Here is a 22,409-nt window from a genome sequence, read left to right on the forward strand (position 1 = left end):
GTAGAACTCCCCCCAACTTTTGATGGACAGCAATATTCAAAGTCTTAATTATACTTGGTAAGATATTTTTTAAAGGTATTATTGTTACATTAGATAATTGTTGGTCTGTTTTTTATAACATGATTCCAAATGAACAAAATATTGTTACAATATAAGTAAAAAAAAATTTATGTACTTAAAATTTTATGATATTTTTCTTTGTGACAAAGTTTATTAATTTGGAAGTGCAATACAAGGTTAAGTTGACTCAATTAGTCCAAAAATGTCCAACACAAACTTACAGCAAATTGCATTCTTTCAAGTGGCTTAAATATTGTAACTTAATTTCTTCGTCACTGTGGCTGTCAAGTGAAAAGATAACTAGATGTTTTAAAATATATAATTATGCACGATTGACAATTTCATAGGAGCCGCCCAGAAAGGTTAAATGTCTGTGAGAAATGGATAAAGTGTTGGTGGATGGAGTGCCTTTATTTAATCATTGGACCTCTGCAGTAAGTCCATTTACCATACAGTCTTACAGTTCATGTGTCACGTCTCATTATTATCATTCTTTGCTGTATTTTCCATTTTTAATTGATGTGATTCGCGGTAACATACCTGCCCTATTCCATTTCGAGGAAGCTACCATAATATAAAAATGATTATTTCATATTCGGTATTAGTTTTTTCAATTTAAAGCAAGTCTAAAGCAATTGAATCAAAAGGCTTTGCCTCAATATCCTATTAAAGAGAGAAAAATATAATTAGATAATAACTACTTAAGGTTTGGGTGACAGAGTGGTGAGAAAGACCATGGTTCAATCCTAACCTTTGGTGGTGTCTGTGTGAAGTTTGTGTGTTCTCTCCATGATTGTGTGGGTTTCTTCCGGGTGCTCTGGTTTCCTTCTGCATTCCAAGGACGTGCCAGTTGGAAGGAAGGTAAGTTGCCCCTGGTGTGCGGGTAAGTGGTAAAATCTGGGGAGAACGTAAAGAGAATGTGGAGTGAATGAGAAAAATGGGATTGATTCAGGATTAGTGTAAAATTGTTTGCTTGAATGTAATGTGAATCTTTGTGAAGAACTTAATAGCTTAATACTATTATAATCAAGAATTTTTAGCAGAAAATGCCTTGTGCCTTGTCACTTTTGAGCTGATGGAATGATAAGTTCAATGAAATATAACTTTATATCTGCTAGATTTTTATTGCTTTGCCTTGTTTTTCAAGAATGATATTATCCATAAGAGATGGTCACTGAATGATACCAAAAATTCATCATTACAACAGGAATTGAATAGTTCACTCTATCCACAGCATCCTGAAGAAACAAAATCAGGTATATGACATTATTTTGCACCATAGTTTTATATGATCCTTTATTAACAGTTTACAGAGCAAAAAAAATGTTGATTTGTCTTAAGATGAAGGATTTGAACTCAAAATGATTGGATGAGATAACATCATCAAACATGGTTTATAAGAAATATTTGGATTGTTAAAGGTTCTAATTATTTACTATGCATTCATTAATCCATGAACCTAGGGTGAAACTCTTCCCTTTCTGTCAGTAGTAGGGATTTTTACATAAAATGAGTGTGGAGACTTTCTGTTGAATTCTGCTGATCATGCCAGAGAGGTGGATGAGTAAGTGTGTGTTGGGTAATGTAAGCGAGGCCAGGACAGAGTGATCACTGCCATATGTGGGATCCTACTGTACATAAATTGGCAACTACAGTGAGTGAAGGTAGTTTTTTTGTGAAAAAATGAATATATACAGTATGAGGTAATGTGCCACAGGAGTATGGACATCTTTTAATGTGTTCTTCTTTACTGCGTCTGGTAGGTTCACAACCTGTCAAGAGGATCCCTCATTTTGGATCTATTGTGAGTGAAAGGAAGGCATTTTTTGAATCTCATATGAAGTTGCTAGTGCCAGTTACAAAGGAGCAAGCAAAGTGTGGCAGAATCCCAGCCACACTGAAAGTCTGCAACCCAAAAACGGCCGGCACCAGTATTGTGGAAAGTGTCCAAGGCCCACGTCATTTATCGAAGGAAAAGGCAGCAGTCATAACAACTAAGGTAATACTTGTTTGTCTACTGAGACCACTTCTACGAAATCAATTAGCTTTTATTATTTTACAGGCTTTGACACTGGAGGTACAATGACCCAGTTTCTAATGAATATTTGTATTACTGCAGAATTGAAGTGGCATTTAATTAACATTTTGGCACAGACTAGAAGGGCTGAATGGCCTGTTTTCTGTGCTGTAGTGCTCTATGGTTCTAATTGTTCCTCATAATAGTGAATGTGCAATAACTTACACTTGCTCCTTTAGGAGAGCTGATTGCATGTGCTTGATGTTGCTGTGGGATGAACGTGTGTGTGTGTGTGTGTGTGTGTGTGTGTGTCTTTGTCTTTAACCTCAGTCTGTACATATTCTGTGGGCTGATGAAACCGGGGAGAGGCAGTGGGGATTAAATGTAGATTATTGCCAGTAGTGTACAATTCAGTTATAGAGTCATAGAGTGATACAGCACAGAACCGGGCCTCTTGGTCCACCACATCCATGCTGACCTTTTCACCCATCTACACTAATCCCATTTGGCCACATTAGGGCCGTATCCTGTGCCTTGCCTATTTAAGTGTCTGTCTAAATGCCTCTTAAGCATTTACAATAAAAAGTACCCGCAGGTGCCTCGTGAGAGGGAGATGTTCTATTTTAAGTTGCATATCTAGATGTTGAAGACACAAATGGCATAATTCTCACTGCTTTGCTCAGTGCCCTCTCTTTACTGCTCCACTGCTGCACTTTCAGTGCTTCTTTCCATTTTGGCACGCCTGTGCCCACCAGCAGTGTACCCCAGTGTTATCCAACAAGAGACCTGCTATTCTTGACTGTCTCTCAGACCAGAATGAGTTGCTAAACTCTTGGCAGTTACTGCTGCAGCTGCTAGGCAGCATTCCCCTTTGAGAGCTGCAGCTGGTTTTAGTACCAACTGTTAGCTTTAGCTGCTGCTGGGCACTTAAGGAAATTGGACCTCCTGCTATGGTCATAAGCTGTTGTAGCCAGCTCTAACCATACTGTACAAATGAGCAGACTGGACAAAAAGTTGTGCAGTGCTTAGGCTGGATGTATTGGGTACAGGTTAATCCCACCTCATGAACACTGCATGCATTCAGGGATTATCTGGTGTAGACTCCCATCAGCACTGGCTTGGTTGATGATCAGAACATTTGGTATAACCAATATTACTGGACAAACATAGACCTTGATAGGTCGCAGGGAAATAACTGGGGGGATGGGAGCTGGCATGGATCCGATGGGCCAAATAATCTCCTATGTTGTAAGGAAATATAGTAGTATGAGAAAAGAACAGGGTTCTTTTCTCAGAGGAGAAGAGAGTGGAGATTTGGTGATATCTCAGAATAAATTTGGAAGCAAATAGGGTTTTTATTTGACGAGATCACCTTTCAATCTCGATGTGATTTGGCTCACCTAGCAGCACCTTTTCCTTCCTCTATTAATTAATCATTCAAACAGTCCTTTGGTCTGCTGACATCAAAACCACTCTTTCTTACCTCAAAATTACTGGCATTCAGAGGGCCAGGTTAAATGAAGTAGAGTCCTCATAGATGTCTGGGACAGCATCCCCAGATGGGGAATTGGTTTTTCTGCATTGTGTTAGATCCCTAAAATTTCACATTCATAATGTTTACAGTGGAGAAATGGATATTGTCACTTCATAGCACATGAGGTCTAGATGTCAAGTAGTAGCCTTTGCTTATGTTGTCCAAAATAGAAATTCTACAACGTTGAGTTAATCTTCTCTCAGCTCCGGCACTGAGTGGATTACTAACTTAGGTTAAGTGCAAAGGAGCCCAGCTCAATGAGGATCAGAGATTCCACCATGTTTCAACTTTGTCACAAACAGTTTCAAAACTGTACAGTTTACTATTTAGGGAGTCTCGTCTCAAGGAAGAGCAGTTCTTAATTGATTGATCTCATTTCCTGAAGTCTGAATGGTTGGGAGATGCAGTAAAGGTCTTGTGTCAGAATGCTAATCGTGCAAATAAAATGGCTGATGAGTGAAACCGATGAATGACTTCATTATCAGCATTATGGCCGGTGTGGGTTCTGGGGGGGGGGTTGGGGGGGGAGGGGTGGAAGCAGGAAAATCCGATTTGCCATTTTGTGGAGTGGAGTAGATGGAAAAGTGCAAGGTTCATTGTCTAAGACCATTGTTAATGTTAGCTACTTAAACACATTACTCTGGATTCTTGCCAGAAGGTACTGATTTTATATGTACAAATCTGTCTTGCCGTAAGATTTCTTGATACCAAAAGCAGGCTGGCATTTAAGGGGGAAATCTGTGATCACTGATCGTTGGAATATGGAACTGCAGTTTGAGTGGAAAACGATAGCTGAATGCACTCCTGTTTTGTGTAGGGCTATGATTTCAGGATTAGGCATGAATGTACGGACAAGGTATTTTTTGTTCTATTACCATTAGTCTACAGGATGGGCAGTCTAAATGGAATAATATTACAGGTTCTCTCCAGTCATTTAACGTTCATTAACAAATCTTTGCTGCAGCAAAGGCTTTTAATTAATTTAATTTGTCACCTAACAATGGTTTCATTCACTATGACTAAGAGTAGGGAACGTATTTGGATACTGCCTTTAAAAAGTAGGTCCACGCAAACCAGTAGCATTTAACAGCATGTTTGATTGGGTCAAAGGAATGGAGTCTGTGAAGTAAACAAATGTTAATTTATTTGAAATGGGCAAAGAAAACTCCTGAGCATCTTCACTCTGCCATCTGGCAACAACGACCAATGATCGACTTGTAAGTTTCAGACTGTATGCTTCAGCTTGTCAAAACAAAAATAGTCCTATGGGGAGGTAACCCCTTTGTGAACTGGGGGAGACCTGTATTTGAATTATTTGGAGGAGTAAAAAAAGGGTGTAGTTATACTTAAATTTACCCACCAATGATTACCTACGAGCAAAATCACACTTGTATTATCACCTCTGATTGAAAGCTCTCTTCAAATTAGCACAGCCCTTGATGCAAGAAAGATTGAAGTCAACCTACTTTAAGGAAATTAATTCTTTCTTACATTTGTCTCATTTCCAGATGCCAGTGGGTAAATCAGCCAATCTGCAATTGACAGATACATCTACTGTGTAATAATTGCATTGTTCACCAAAGGGAGGCACAAATATTGGGAATCCATTATAATATTTTACATTTGGAAAGCTTTCCCCTTTGTCTGTTGCAATATTGATAACATCAATGGAGTCCTACATCCTCCACAGGATTTGTTTTCCTCCACAAAACAGAGGGAATTGCACCACCAACATGCAGAGCTATTACATAGAACATAGAACAGTACAGCACTGAACAGGCCCTTCGGCCCACAATGTGTGCTAACATAGCTATTCCCTCCTACCTACGGAATGCCCATATCCCTCTATTTACCTCTCATTCATGTGCCCATCCAAGCCCTCTTAAAAGCCCCCAATGAATTTGCCTCCACCACCCTATCAGGCAACGCATTCCAGGCATCCACCACTCTCTCAGTAAAAAAAACGTACTCCTCACGTCTGTTCTGAACCTGTCCCCTCTCACCTTAAATGCATGCCCTCTGGTATTGGATCACTCAGTAATGGGAAAAAGATATTGCTTGTCCATCCTATCTATGCCCCTCATAACTTTATATATTTCCAACAGATCACCCCTCAGCCTCCGCCGCTCCAGAGAAAAGAGCCCAAGTTTGTCCAGCCTCTCCCGATAGCACATGCCTTCTAATCCAGACAGCATCCTAGTAAACCTCCTCTGCACCCCCCTGAAGCCTCGATATCTTTCCTATAGTGAGGTGACCAGAATTGCACGCAATACTCTAAATGCGGCCTAACCAGAGTTCTATAGAGATGCATCATAACTTCTTGACTCCTATACTCAGTACCCCAGTTAATAAATGCAAGCATTCCATAAGCCTTCTTAACCACCCTGTCTACCTGAGTAGCCACTTTCAATGAGCCATGGACTTGCACCCTAAGGGGTCTCTGCTCTTCGACACTGTTAAGGGTCTTGCCCTTAAGAGTGTACTGCCTCTTGACATTAGTCCTACCAAGGTGCAACACTTCACATTTATCTGGGTTAAACTCCATCTGCCATTTCTCTGCCCTCATCTGCAACTGATCTATATCACACTGTATCCGACGCCAGTCTTCTACACTATTCACAACTCCACCAATCTTGGTATCGTCTGCAAACTTACTGACCCATCCATCATTTTTTTAAAAAAATGTTTTAAATTTTATTTACAGCATGGTAACAGGCCCTTATGTGGGACCTTGTCAGATGCCTTACTGAAGTCCATATAGATGACATCCACAGCTCTACCTTCATCGATCTCTCTCATCACCCTGTCAAAAAAACTCAACCAGATTAGTAAGACATGACATGCCCCGCACAAAGCCATGTTGGGTTTCCCTAATCAAGCCATTGGATTCCAGATGCTTGTATCTCCTATCTCTAAAAATTTTCTCCAGCAATTTCCCTGCAACTGATGTGAGACTCACCGGTTTATAGTTCCCTGGATATTCCCTTGTTCCTTTCTTAAAGAGGAACAACATTAGCCACTCACCAGTCATCCAGGACCTCACCCGTAGTCAAAGAGGACACAAAGATACTGGTCAAGGCCCCAGCAATTACTTTTTTCGCCTCCCTCAGTAACCTGGGGTATATCCCTTCGGGCCCCGGGGACTTATGCACCTTAATACTGTTTAGGAGACCTAACATTACCTCCTCCTTGACCTCTAAATGCCCTAACATGTTTCCACTCTCAGTTCCAATTTCTGTGTCCTGCATGTCCCTTTCTTGGGTAAATACTGAAGAGAAGTGCTCATCCAGAACCTCACCCATATCCTCTGCATCCAAACATAGATTCCCTTCTTTACCCTAAAGTGGTCCTGCCCTTTCCCTCATTATTCTTTAATTCCTGATGTAGGTATAGAATGCCTTTGGATTCTCCTTAATCCTACTTGCTAAGGACTTTTCATGGCTCCTCCCAGCTTTCCTAATTCCTTTCTTGAGTTCACTTCTAGCTTCTCTTTAGTCCTCACACGCTCTGTCTGATCGTAACTTCTGAAGCTCTACATACCTGTCCTTTTTCTTCTTGACTAAGTTCATTACTTTTCTACACATCCAAGGTTCCCTTATTTTCCCATTCATGTCCTTCCTTCTAATCGGGACGTACATATCCTGTACCCTGTGTATTTGATCCTTTAAACACTTTCCACATGCTCGACATGGACTTGCCAGCAAAAAGGTTTTCCCAGTTTACTCTACCTAGTTCCTGCCTTATGCCTTCATAATTAGCCCTACTCCAATTTAGAACCCTCCTGCTAGCCCCATACCTATCCTTATCTATAGCTATCCTGAAAGTTAGTGAGCTGTGGTCACTGTTCCCCAATTGCTCACCCACTGATAGGTGAGTCACCTGGCCAGGCTCATTACCCAACACCAGGTCCAGAATAGCCTCTCCCCTTGTTGGACTGTCAACATATTGATTTAGGAATCCCTCCTGGATACACCTAACAAATTCTGCCCCATCTAATCCCCTTGCACTAAAAAGGCCCCAATTTATATCAGGGAAGTTGAACTCTCCCATGACCACAACCCTGTAATTTTTACACATTTCCCTAATCTGTTTTCATATCCATTCCTCAATGTCCCGGCGGCAATTGGGAGGTCTACAGTACACCCCCAAGAGAGTGATTGCACCCTTCCTATTCCTGAGTTCTACCCACGTAGACTCTGTATCCAAGCCCTCCATTATGCCTCCCCGGCGTGCAGCTGATGTATTATCTCTAATTAGTATTGCAACTCCTCCCCCTCTTTTACCCCCCCTCCCTCTATTCTTCCTAAAACTTCAAAACACTGGTACATCGTTCACCCATTCCTGTCCCTCCCTCAACCAAGTCTCTGTAATGGCCACAACATCATAGTTCCATGTACTGATCCATGCTCTAAGTTCATCATTCTTGCCCATAATACTCTGAGCATTAAAGTACAAGCACTTCAAACCATTCGTCCCATCACATCTGTTATCAGGAATCTGCCTAATACTACATTCCCTGACATCAGCCCTCCTGCCCGTTCCCTAACTTACTGACCTGTTTTTCCGGTTCCCACCCTCCTGTGAAGCTAGTTTAAATCTTCCCTGGTGGCATTAACAAACCTCCCTGCCAGGATATTGGTTCCCCTCCAGTTCAGGTGCAACCTGTTCCTCTTGTACAGGTCACCCCTTCCCCAGAAAAGGTTCCAATGATCCAAGAACTTGAAACCCTGCCCCCTGCACCATCTCCCCAGCCACTCATTTGTCTGTGCTATCATCCTGTCCTTTCCTTCAATAGCTCGTGGCACCAGAAGTAATCCGGAGATTACTATCTTAGAGGTCCTGCTCTTCAGCCTCCTTCCTAACTCCCTATACTCATTTCGCAGGACCTCTACCCCTCTTTTGCCTATGTCATTGATACCAATATGCACCACAACCTCTGGCTGCTCACAATCCCACCCCCCGCCCCAAAGAATATTCTGCAACTGTTCTGAGACATTCAGGACCCTAGCACCCAGGAGGCAACACACCATCCTGGCGTCTCTTCAGTGGCCACAGGATCTCCTGTTTGTCCCCCTAACTATTGAGTCCCCTATGACTATCACTCTGCTTGACTTCACCCTTCCCTTCTGAGCATCAGAGCCGACCACAATGCCACTGACTTGACTGCTGCTGCCTTGCCCAGATAGGTCATCCCCCTCAGCAGTATCCAAAGGGGTATACTTGTTGCTGAGAGGTATGGCCACAGGGGGACCCTGCAATGACTTCTTTTTCCCTCTATCTCTCTCGGTGCTCACCCATCCACTACCTGAATCCTGCACTCTGGGTGTAACCACCTGCTCAAAAGTCCTGTCTATGATTCGCTCAGCCTCCCTGATTCTCCTCAGTTCTCCTTAATCCGGTCTTCCAGGAGCTGAAGTTGACTGCACTTCCTGCAGGTGCAGTCATCAGGGAGACCATCAATTGCCCTGATTTCCCACATCCTGCAGGAGGAGCATTCCATAGCCATATCTGCCATCCTGCCTGCACTCTACTAAGGGAATCTAAGACCACAGCATCAACAATAAAAGGACAGACTTACCCTCCTTCCCTGTTTTTTTTTGCCTCAGCCTCTTCTCGTCAAAGCCTCTAAATTCCCACTCTGACTCTAGACCACTTCAACGAAAGCCACTCCAACGGTGCCTGCTTTGCTAGACACTACCTCCCTTTTATGGTTTAAAAACTGCAAGCAAATGGAGATAGAAACAAAAACTCACCGGGTCAGGTGACTCTCCGCTCTCTTCCCGCTGCTGCCGCTTCCCGTGCCTGTGCACTGGCTTCTATTCTTCATGAAAGGATCGTGAAATATATTGCTCACTTCTTGGGAAGCAGTCAGGCGGTTTTGGTATCGCTATGTCCCCCTTGTTCTTAGTAGTAGTAGTGGTTACATGGGTTTGGATGGTGCTGTTGAACAAACCTTGTAAAGTTTCTATAACCAAGTTGATTCCATGGTGTGAAGGAGCAATGGTTAAGGTGGTGGATATGGTGCTGATCAGGTTGACTGCTTTGTCCTGAGTGGCACTGAGTTTCTTGAGTAATGCAGATGGGACCTTCACCTGAATGTATATTACCTGTAAATTAACTCTGCAGTGGTACTATACACCTTTTACAATCTCCACCTTAACCACGGGATCTGGTAAAATCTTATATCACATTATCCCTGAAAATTAACTTGGTCATATTTGATTCCTTGAAAGTCAGGTTCACTTGTGGATCTATTTTTCAAACTTGTGTTTCGTCTTAGTGTGATATGTGTACTTAGAAGTTAATTACGTGTTGTTTTGTGCTCCCCATTGGCAGGAGTAAGTGAGCTGGCTGGCTGGCTGCTGAGCATTAATGAGAAATTCTTGAGCTGCAGCAGCTCAGCAAGGGCAGAACCTCCTTCCAAGTTGTGAAGTAACAGTGGGGCTGAATTTCTGTGCCTCCAATTCATTCCAGGCTGGTGCTGAATACTTTGGTCATTGTTGTGACTGTGACTGAGCCCACAGGGAGAGTGAAGCTGGTGGAAGTAAAAGGTCTTTATTCATGACAACAAGCAAGTGTTTTCTTGGAGACACTCTCAGTTAGAATCTTTCCAAACTCCCAAGTAAACTGAGTTTTTGTGCTTTTAAGAACAAAGGTAACAGCAGTTGATTCTATACAATTTCAGTGGGTACAGTAAAATTGTTTTCTCAATATTTTTGAGTCTGACAAATGGTATCATTGAATTACATACTTACAATGGGAGCACACTGTAATTGACAAGACATCTCTGAACTGCAAATACATTTGTAGGGACAAAATAATTCACATGGACAGTCTAAAAACTTTTGAGGATGAAGAACCCAGACTTCCAAGATTAATGTTGTCAGAGCTGACTCTCTGGGTACAGAAATATCCCAAATGCTGATCGATGGAGCAAATATGCCTGTGAACACGTTTTATGTGCTAATTGACAAAATAAGTTTGGTCTGGAACCTTCCTTGATCTCTTTCCCAATGCTGCAACTAACTTAACTGAAGGTGTCTGATGCTTGGTTTGACGTAGGCCAATTCACATTGTCCCATTTTCTTACGTTTGGCTGATGTATACAAGAATGTCTCACAGTCATGTCAGTTTATAAACCACATCTTTTGAGCAGCCTCCTTCTGTGGGTCAGTAGCCTGTGCTCTGTAGACAGTGCTGTTGGTTTAATTTCAATACTGAAATTAAAAGGACAGCATTTTAATTTCACGACGAGTTTATATTAATGCCGACGATCCATATAATTCCTGAAGGATTTCCGATGTCTAACATATCCCTAAAAGTCATCTCTCCCAGTCTGTGGCGTACCATAGTACAAGGGTGGTTACAGAATCTCATGACCCAAAGAGATCCCAGTTAATCCCCTCCTTGGGTAGAAAGCAGTAAGCAGAGCAGGCATGGGAATTTTCCTAGATATTAAGATTCCACCCATATTGCATTCTGGCTTCATGACAGAATGGAAAGGAATATCAGTATTGATGGTCAGTAGTCAATATTCAGGTAGGCACCATGATGTCATCATCACATGCCATTCTCCCTAATCCCACTCTTATTCCATCACCTGGTCATACCAAAAGTTGGCTACATTTGGTTTCTTGTATCCACCTCAAATGTGCACACAGGGGAATGCATACCTAAGGAGAGAAATGTGACATCCTCAGCTTGACTAAGCAACAGTTCGACTCCTTACAACACACAAAAAGTGCTGGAGGAACTCAGCAGGTCAGGCAGCACCCATGGAGGGAAACAAACAGTTGACGCAGATTGGGTGACAGCTTTGTCGAGCACCTTTGCTCCGTCCGCCACAATAGCCAGGACCTCCCGGTGGCTACCCACTTCTCTTCCACATCCCATTAGCATACTGACATGTCTATCCATGACCTCCTCTACTGCCACGTTGAGGCCAGACGCAGGTTGGAGGAACAATACCTCATATTCCGTCTTGGGAGTCTCCGACCAGATGGCCTCAACACTGATTTCTCTAACTTCTGGTAACTCCACCCCTTCTTTCCCCCCACTCCTTTGTCTTCCCTTATTTCTGTGGCTCCCTTCCGCCACCTTGATGACCTGCCCTTCTCCTCCCCCATCCTTTATTCCATGGTCCACTGCCCTCTCCTACCGGATTCCTTCTCCTTCAGCTGTTGGCCTCTTCTACCTATCACTTCTCAGCTTATTACATCTTCTGCCCCTCCCCCACCCATCTATCTTCCCCCCTCACCTGGACTCGCCTATCCCCTGAACTCACCTATCCCCTGCCTGTGTGTGCTTCTCCTCCTCCCCCCACCTTCTTATTCTGGCTTCTGCCCTCTTCCTTTCCAGTCCTGATGAAGGTTCTCAGCCGGAAACATCGACTGTTTATTTTCCTCCATGGGTGCTGCCTGACCTGCTGAGTTCCTCTGGCATCTTGTGTGTATTGCTCCAGATTCCAGCATCTGCAGAATTTTTTGTCTCAGTTCCACTGCTTGTACTGGTTGGCAGGTTGGTATCACTTTGTTGTGGTCCCTTGTGTCTTCGAAGAAATTGCTCAGTGTGTGAGCTGAGCAGGTGCAGCAAAAGGGAGGAGGCGTTTGTCAGGAGCCCCATGCTATTGTGAATGGACTGATAAAACCTGGCTTTCAGTGAGGAAAAGACGAAACGTAATTGCTGTTCCTCGCAATGATGCAGCCAATCCCCAGCAAGACTTGAACAACATTTAGACAAAGATGATGTGGCAAGTAACATTTGCCCCACACAAATACTGGATAATCTTGCCCTATAACCAGTATTCAGTTCCAAATACTGAGAAGTGCAGCCAGAACCAAGACCTTAGCACTCTGGGTGGCTCAGCTGCATATGGAGGGAGGAGAAAAGTCAGGAGAGCAAATGTTAGAAGCGATTCTACAGTTAGAGGAGCAGACGAGCTTTTCTGTGTTTGTCAATGTGATTTCAGGGTAGCGTGTTGCCTCCCTGATGTCTGGGTCAAGTCCAATGTGGTTACAGAATATCTGGTGGGGGAAAGATGAACAGCCAGAGGTGGTGGTCCATGGGCAGAAAAGGGGTTGGCTTTGTACAAACAGATTTTAGGGTTTTAAGAAAGAGATTTATGAAGCTAGACCTCAAGGTAGTAATCACCAGATACTTGCAGTGCCACATGTAAGTGAGTACAGAATATCAGGAAAATGCAGATGAATGTACAGTTGGAGAGATGGTGTAGGAGGCAGGGCTTTAGATTCTGGTTACTCTTCAACAGGACCAAGATTAGTATCCTTGCAGGTGGGTTTACTTATGCTGTTGGGGAGTGTTTAAACCACTTTGGGAGATTACAGAGCAGGAAAGCAAAGGCAGAAAGAGAGTTTGAAGGGCAGAGGAAACAAAGGGTTTGAAAACAAACAGAAAAGGTGATCTTGCTTAATGCTTAATGGCATATACCCAAATGAAACTTGCATATACCTAAATGAAAATAGTTTAGTTACCAAGGCAGATGAGTTGACAGTACTTATAGACACGTGGAGATTATGTTATTTTAGCTGTTACTTAAGCATAGCTTAATATTTCTGGCTACTGGGTTTTCAGACTAGATTGCAAGAGTGACTTAAAAAAAAGGGGTGGTAGCAGCATTGGTTAAAGAAACAATTGTGGTTTTGTGAAAAGCTGGCATTTCAGAAGAAGTTTTAAGTGAGGCTTTTGGGTTGAACAAAAGGACAAAACACAGCCAGTCATACTGTTGGGACTGTATGATAAACATCTAAGAAGTCCAAGGAAGATGGATCAAATCTGTTGGCAAATTGCCAAACAATGGCAAAAGGATTTGGGCAGTCATAATGAGAGATGTCATTCACCCTGTTACTCAGTGGGAGAGTATTTTTGTGGTAGTTATCATAATTCAGTTGGACTTATAGTTATGAAAAAGGACAAAATAGGTTCTCTGCTAGCGGAAGGACAATTTTACTAGACTGAGAATTAGTTTAGCAAGAGTAGACTGGGACCAACTCCTTGAAGATAAATTAATTTTGAAGTAATGGTAGGTATTTAAGAAGGGGCTTGAAGGGGCTCGGGGTGTACTTGCGCTGCCTACCAAAATTAACCAAGTTCGATTCGATGAGGCTAGTTGCTTTAAGTCAGAGGCCATGGTTTGCAACATTTGAAAGATATATGTGGCTGAATTTGCAATCAGCAATAAGATGTTGGCCTAAGTTCTACCAATAACAGTTGGTGGTGGTTACAGCAGGAACATGGGTCCTTATAATCTTCATTAGTTAATAATCATTGCATTGGATAATTTCTAATCAATAGTCTGTAATTGTGTTATTATTCAGATAATTAATTGAAAATGCACACATTCATTCAATTAAGTTTGTGTGATTTGAAATCACTCCCAATGTCTAAATGGTTATCCACACTGTCATTGTCCTATGCTGCAGTCCACAACTTACTTAGGTTCACTGATGGGACCACTGCTTTTCTTAAAGTATGTTAATCACTTGAGTGTACAGGGCACAAATACAAATTTGCTGATGACACAAAAGTTGGATGTGTCGTGAATTGATGAGCGGATAATAACAAAACCTCAAGGTGATATAAGCAAGCGAATGGATGGCAGATGAAATTTAATGCTGAGAAGCGTTAGGTGTTATAATTTGGCAGAATGAACTAGAGGACACGGTTCCAAAAGGAGTACGAGAAGAAAGCAATCTGGGGGTTGTATGTGTACTGTTTGATGAAAATGGCAGGGCAGATTGGGAAAGTTGTTTAAAAAAAAAAGCACTTAGAGCCCTTGACTTTATCAAGAGGCATGGAATACAAGAGGCAAGAAATCATTGTTGACTCTTTATTAAAATTTCTGAGTTGGTCATAACTGGAGGATTGTGGACAGTTCTGAGCCTCACATGTTGGAAAAAATGTAAAGTCTTTGGAGAGATATACCAAAATGATTCCAGGAATGAAGGGCTTCAATTATGTGGACAAACTGGAGAAGCTGGGGTGACTGTCCTTGGAATGGAGGTGGTTAGGAGGAGATCCAACAGAGGTATTTGAAATCATGAAGGATAGAGAAAATCTTTTCCCATTGGTGAAGGGGTCAAGAAATGGCATACCGAGAATGAAGTCAATTGGCAACATGTCCAAAACTGATCTGAGAAAAACATTTATTTACACAGCATGGTTAAGGACATACTGGCAGGGCAGGTAGTGGAAACAGATTCAATTATATGTCGAAGAGGGAGATGGATAAGTATGTGCTGCTGGAGCCCATCCAGTTTCAGGATAATATCTTCAGAGATTTGTCTGCATTTATTCCAGGGAATCACCTCTTGTGGATTGTAGGGCTGAGGTTATAAAGCAAAGGAGCAGCTGTATTCCTCTGTAATTATTTCTCTTTGGTTTAGTTTAATTGTTTTAATTATTTATGAGATGGTTGTAGCTAAGTTTATTTCACGTTTAAGCTTTTTAAATGAGTTGTTAATAGTTTTAATAAGTTTAAATGTCGATGCACTTAAAAACTGGAGCTTCACAGCTTTTACAGCTGCCAGAGTTGGCGGTGGGGCTTTACTGGCTGTCAAAGCTTCCTCTGCACTGTTGGAAGCCCCACTGCCACCAGGGTGGTCTTGGTGAAATCACAGATACATGGGGCCAGGGTATGTTATCTGTATCTGGAACTGCTTGGGGAGATCGTGACCAGCAGTTCTGATAGTGGTCTGAGGTCAGTGAGATTTAGGCTATTTTCAAAGTTTAATGTTAGAGTTTATCATGATGGGTGGTAACTGAGGATTTTTTGCATTGTAATAATTAAATTGTGCCTGACATATTGCCATCAATAACATGATAGTTTAATAAAAGGTGTATTCATGTGTATTAAAATATGTATGTTGAAAAGTTGCCATGCACGATTCAATTTCCAAAGAAATGTGTAAGAGAAAATCCTGCTGTAAACAGCAAAACCTGGTCCAGAACAAAAGTTCAAATCCTAAAATGGATGTAATTTATTTCTCCCATTGACTGTAAGCAGAAAGACATTAAGGATACTTCTCAGCTCACAATCTAATGAAATTTGGTAATGTCAATAATGTTAGCAGGCAAAATGCATGCAAATGGCACTAGCTCAGGTAGGCAAAATGGTCAGCATGGACGAGTTGGGCCGAAGGGCCTGTTTCTGTGCTGTATAACTCCATGACTTTATAATGTTTTTATTCCCAGTCAGGCTCCTGGACAAACTTCCAATGGGTGAGATTTGAATTAAAGGGTAAAATGTTCAGCTTGATTTGCTCCTTCATATGTTCGTGTAGCCACCGTGGCCTAAAAAGAGTAAGAATGAGGCTATAGGTAAATTATGCAATAATTTCTGGTATCTGTATTTGCTTATTTAAATGCAGAAATCAGAAAGTTGTTAGGCAAGTTGTTCGGTTCCTCCACAATCACAGTTGTACCTGTACCATGTTGAGGGATAGGGCTTGAAGTTGTGGAATGTAGCTACTAGTTAGCAGTGAAATAAGCTTGAGAAAGTTGGATCATGCCTGTTCAAGTGTAAATGAATCCTTAATGATGGATCTCAATTGCTAGCAAACCAGCTCTCTGGAACTCAAAACTTCGAAGCATGAAGTTTGGTTGTTCAGCTTTAATTTACTGCAGAAGATTTGTGAACAACTAAGTTTCATTTCTCCTCGGTTCTCTACTTCCTTCCACCTCCCTTTCAATTTTTGTTGCTGATTTTCAATAAACTCACTTCGACTATTCAGCCTGATTGGTTGAAGAGATGTGTTGCGCTGGTTGCACAGGCCGCAGGTACCTGATAGAGAAGCTCACCACATGAGACACGATGTCGATAATTTAAACCTGTTGAGAGCTATGGTTATAATGAACAGCGAGTACTGTTTGCCATTGACCATAAAATATGGGCCATTGAAGTGCAGTAGCAATTTTGATGTCTCTTAGTTAATTGATGTAAAGTTTCAGAGTTTTATTCAGGGATAAGGTCAAAGCAGCTGTAACCTTTTAAAAACTATTCACATTCTAACAAATAGAATTTACATAATGTATTTTGTCTGCCATCTAAAAAGCATTGAAGTTGAATACAGTTTTTCTTTACTTTTACTTATAGACACAAGAGTGCAACAGATTTTGTCCAGTTCAGGAGCACCCTGTTGGAGAGAAAAGAAGACAACTGATAGGTCTCTATCAGGCCATTTGTGAAAAGGTTCGGCAGTCACCATATGACTTGAGGCAAAACATTTCAAAAGATGGTAAGGTAAGGTGTTCAGATAATTTATCCTCCAGAGGGATCTAGGTGTTCCAGTGAATGAATCTCAAAGAGCTAGCAGGTAGGTCCAACATGTAGTTAAGAAGGCAGACAGCATTTTAGCCTTCATTGCAAAGGGGATGGAGTTTAAAAATAGGGCGGTTTTGTTGAAATTGTACAGGGTGTTGGTGAGACCTCACCTGGAATACTGCACACAGCTTTGGTCCCCTTAGCTAAACAAAAGGTTATAGTAACACTGCAGGGGGTACAAAGGAGATCACCAGGCTAATTCCTGGGATGAGAGGGTTGTCCCACCAAGAGAAATGGTTTTAGGCCAGTATTCCCTTGAGTTTAGAAGGATGAGGGGTGACCTTTTTCAAACATATAAGATCCTAAGGTGGCCTGCAGGGTAGATGTGAGGATGTTTTCACCAGTGGGAGAGTCTCGAACAAGAGATGTAACTGCAAGATAAAGGGCCGGGCATTTAAAATTGAGGTAGGTAGAAATTTCTTCTTGCAGAAGTTGGTGAATGTCAGGAATCCTTTGCCCCAGTGGGTGATGGAAGCTGGATCATTAGAAATATTTAAAGTGGAGATGGATAAATATTTGATAGACTAATGAATAGAGGGGTATGGAGAAATGGCACTGAACTTGTGTTGAGGCCAGCATAAATCAGCCATGATCGTATTAAATGGTGGAGCAGGTTTCAAGGGCCTGATGGCCTACTCCTGCTCCTATTTTCGAGTGTTCTTTGTGAATGCGATGTATGAGAAATATTATCAGTGGAGAGCCATTTTTGAAGTGGCACTAAAACTAAACTACAAACACCATCTTTTAGATTGCTGCTGGCTTCATTTTTGTGTACTGGAATGTGAACCTTAAGTGCAAAAGAACAAAACTAATCCTGCCAGATTGGTGAAGTGGAAGGAATGCTTAAATTTCCTGGATCATGTTGGTATTTGCATAATTATTCACAAACCAGTGAAGTGTTTTGAGATACGAGTGATATGAATGAAAACTTGTATGCAAGTAAAATTGACTGGGATGGGAAACTTGCAATTAAAGTTGCTTTCTAAAGCTGTTTGATGTCTGCTAAAGTGGTGTGTTCTTGATTGAAGTAATTGTGAAGAGTCATTTTCTATGCAGCTCTGACACATGAGCCCACAGTAATGCAGGTTTGAAAGGAGATAGCTACAGGTTCACTGTCTATGCAAGTGCAATGGTATTTACTGGTGCCTCAGTCTCTTGGCATTGATTTCACATTATTTTGTTTCTCTTTATTGTAGGAAAAGGCATCCCCAACCCTACAAGACCGACTGCGATGTTTGCTGATTGAGGAATCCAATAATCAGGAAGAGAAAGAAGTATGTGTCATTGTTTTTGGGTCATTTAACTGTTGCAGTCATAATGCACCATCATTCTTGGAGGATCAGGCTAGTTCTAAATAATGCCAGAATCAAGGAATTTTCTCTTTGCAGCCCCCCTAATCTTTGAGCTGAAAATGAGCAGCCAGTACAGAGACCATTGATGTGCAGCCTGGATCAGAAGCAACATGCGTAGATTAATTAGGTATTGCTCCAGTGTCCACTTTGGCAGGAGTTTTCAATTGTATCTAGACTTGACAAATATTTTGCATTTATTTCATATCCGTAATCCTTCTAACGACATCCTTTAATTGATTTTGATCTTTCAAAATAATGCGACAGACTTGTATCAGAAAGAAGAATATTTTTGTATGTATCGAGACACAAATCTAATAGCAAAATATCATCAGGGACTCAATGTACTTCAGGAGCTTTGTCTTGGATCCTCTGTGTATGTGCATGGAGGATGATGGAGATTTGAAGTGACACTGAATGACACATAATGTTTGTTTTAATGTCACTTACACAAACCTATTCTGGTTTGGTCTGATGAGGTACACGACCAGAAAGCATTTAATTGAAAGGTTGAGGCCTGCTTTGGTATTATTTTAAGGAAGAACAACTTTACGTAGGCTGCTGCAGGGATGTCTAAGGCATCCATCGATTTCTAGGTAAATGGTTTCTTAAGTGTGTGTCCTTAGTGATGGCTCCCATCATCCAACTTTGCTGCTGATGTCTTCGAGTTCTCCTGATCATTACCCTGGCCCTCCTGCCCAATCAGCTCCCCAACCTATTCCACCTTAAATCACTCCCCCTGCCTTCTTCATCTCCAAAGTCAGTTACCTTTTCTGACCATGACAGAGCCTACCCCTTTCAGTATTTTCCCATGCTCATTTTCCATCTGTGATCCTCTATTGCCACCCCCTTTTTTCTCCTCCCAAAATCCTCTCCGTGAACACCTATTGCTTGTGTGACTTCTCTGTGAGCTCCACTCACTGCAGTGGTGGGAGTTTGAGGGGGAAAGGCCTTAACGCAAGGCCTGTCACATAAAGCACGTATGCAATGCCTTGGCTGTAGTCTGCTGTTGATTGATGTTTAATTTAAGTTCTGCCTGGACTCAGTTGCCATCACTGCTTTGCTCCAGAGATGGATAAGAAATGAATTGCTGATGTAAAGTTAAAATGACTGTCATCCACATTAAGGTCACATTTGACTGAATGGAGTATCAGAAGGACATAGTAAAATTTAAATAATTGGTGGTGTGGTGGGGGGGGGGGAGGGGTGGGGAATCATGCCTTGCACAAATGAAGGTCTGTGTTGTCGGAGGGCCGGTTATCTCAGCCCCAGGACTTTGCTGTAGGAATTTCTTGGGGCAGAGTTCCAGTTGCACCCATATTTAGCTGTGTCAATGATCCCTCTCCATCATAGGTTCAGAAGTGGGGATGCTTGCTGATGATCACAGGGTTCAGTTCCATTTGCAGCTCTTCGCATAATGAAACAGGCTGTGTCTGTGTGTAGCAAGCCTTGATGTTCAGGCATGGAGTGATAAGTGGCAAGAAATATTAATATCATATAACAGGCCAGGCAGTGACCAAGTCCCACACTGGTATTTACCACCACCCATTGACATTCAACAGCATTAGCATTGCTGAATACCTCATTATAAATGTCCTCACAATCGTCATTAACCAGTACTGCATGTGCTGATAATATAAGGCTTTTCCACTGTCAACTTGGGATAGTGTTATGGAATATTTTTGCTTGGGTGCAGCTCCAATAACACCCAGGAAGCCTGACTCCAACTGATTTAAAGCTACCTGTTCAATTGGCACCTTAATCGTCAATGAAAATGTACTCCCTTCACCCCTGTGTGCATCATCTAAGACTTGCCCTGCCGCTACCACATTAAGGCTTCTAGACCAGCATCTCCCAAGCCTGCTCTTTCCACAGCTGGGACAAGAGCAGCAGGAACGTGGTAACACCACCATCTGCAAGTTCTCCGTGCAAGTCTCAAACCGTTTCAGATCCTTCAACATCACTGGGTCAGAATCCTAGAACTCCTTTCCTGACATCCAGTATGACACTACTTGCGCCACAAAGACTGCACAATTCAAGAAGGTGGCTCATAATCCCTTTCTCGGGTGACTGTGGATGGGCAATGAATGCAGGCTTGTGTGGTCCACATCCTGTTAAAAAAAAGACATAAAACTGTGAAACTACTTATGGTTGGTTTGAGCTAAGTTAAATACATGAGAATTTTTTGACAAAAAATACTGCTGCATGAAGCTTCCAAAATTGAAAACTGGGAGCCCAAACTGAAAGTAAGTGTTACCTTTTATTTTTAAAAAAAGGATATTATGTGATGAAACCGCATTTGGTATTGTATCATGATGGCCTTACTTTTCCTCAGCTGCACACTACTACTTCAGAATGCAAGTCATCTAATTGGACTTTATCAACTTGAGTCTGTGCATCCTTTGAGCACATTATTATCTCAGCGGGCTTCAATGTACCTAATCCATATTTGAGCCTTTACAGTAGCTTTTGCTTTCATTTTCCTTAAAATAGATAAGTCTCAGCTACTTTTTTTGTGAAACTTCAAAAGCCTTGCTATTAATCCACTGAGGGAGATTGATCTTTTGCAGATATTTTCAAAGCTGCTCGGGCCAAATACTTGTTTACATCACTGACATTTTGTTTGACTGGGACAGCTGTTGCTGCATGACTTCACTTATATTTCTGCAGTATTCAATGCTCCACCCTCCGATGCAACTCTGCTTGGTGATCTACCTCATTGGCATTGTATTATAAAAGTGTATTCTGATCTGTCACAATGTAGGCATTGCACCTGCAGTATTGGCTTCCCTTAATCATGCACCGTCACCTTTGATGTATCTTCGGCTTTCTCCTTACTTCATTCTTTCAACTATATCATGCGTAAACGCGGAACAAGTTTCTGTATGCCTGCTCTGGTAATTGTCTGTATCCCTCTTTCCGAATGTCAGCTCAGGCTGAAAGCAATCGGTGGTTTATTTAGCTCAGAAAAGTGTTTCCAATCTCACATTTCAGCCACCAGGAAGACTGAATTCCACCTCTGCAATGCTGCTTCTATCCAGTCCCTTCATTCTCCATGATGCCGAAGCCATAATCCAGACTGGAATGACTTTACTTTAGGATAGAGTTTTCTCTGTGGTGCAAACTGTGTTTAAAAGTGAGGTTATTTCTGCCCAAACTTACTTGTATAAGATTAGATATGAATTGGTGCAATCAATCAGAGTAATGGAACATAATGGTTTATATTTAACTTTTCAATAAAATGAATATTAATGCATTTACAAAGGGTATTAAGGTGATTGAAGATGGGTGTATCTCAAAACAATAAGCATCTTAATGAGCAGAGATCTCAAAATTATGAAAATGACTTAAGTGGTACAAGTGAATTTTAAATAAACATCCTCAAATCATTTATTACTCTTCGTTCCTAAGAAGCTTCCACTCTGGTTTTTGTGGGTTCTGAGATGACTGATGATGCCGGTGTGGGAATAGCAGACTCATTCCACAGGAAGTGACTAATAAAACAAGTCTGGTGGATAGTTTGTGAGGTGCTGCTTCTGTGTACTCCTGATGCTTGGAGCTAAGGTGGTCTGAAGACCATCCTGAATTCTCCCTCACCACGTTGAGTGGGCAAGATCCACGGATTCCCATGAGTTGGTGGGATGTTGTTTTCCTCTGTCCACCTGGTAACCTGTTCCTGTGCCAGAGCTCAAAATAAGGTGTCTGATTTGGGAGTTTGGTGTTGAACATGTGGCCTGCATAGTGGAGCTGTCTGAGTGTAACTGGGGTCTCATTGCTGGGGATGTTGACCTGGGACAGGGCACTGATATTGTCTTATCTTTCCAGTGAATTTGGAAGATTTAGCAGAGATGTTAATGTATTTTTCAAGTGCCTTGAGCTGCCTGTTAGAGGTTGTCAAGGTCTCAGAGAATATAGGAGAGCAGGGATCACTGCTGCCTGGTAGAAAATGAATTTTGTGCTGGAATTGAAGTCCTAATAAAGTGCCATCAGTGGAAATTAATTGTGTTTATTGCACATCATGGACAGTTTTGAGAGTGAACTTGCTTTTAAACCAGCTTTAAAAATTTATCATTGATGTTACTTCAGAGTTGAGTAGGTTGTTTTCATTTG

The 22,409-nt window shown here is 41.8% G+C and overlaps 1 long non-coding RNA gene across 1 annotated transcript; it reads left to right on the top strand.

Moving 5' to 3' along the window:
- The first annotated feature begins 442 nt into the window (after positions 1-442).
- On the top strand, positions 443-1,888 carry LOC127568502 (uncharacterized). Its single transcript, XR_007956055.1, has 3 exons — positions 443-494; positions 1,208-1,316; positions 1,824-1,888. It is a non-coding gene; the product is annotated as an uncharacterized LOC127568502 (long non-coding RNA).
- The last annotated feature ends 20,521 nt before the right edge of the window (positions 1,889-22,409 follow it).

This window comes from Pristis pectinata, chromosome 1 (assembly GCF_009764475.1).
Source record: "Pristis pectinata isolate sPriPec2 chromosome 1, sPriPec2.1.pri, whole genome shotgun sequence".
Taxonomy (NCBI): domain Eukaryota; kingdom Metazoa; phylum Chordata; class Chondrichthyes; order Rhinopristiformes; family Pristidae; genus Pristis; species Pristis pectinata.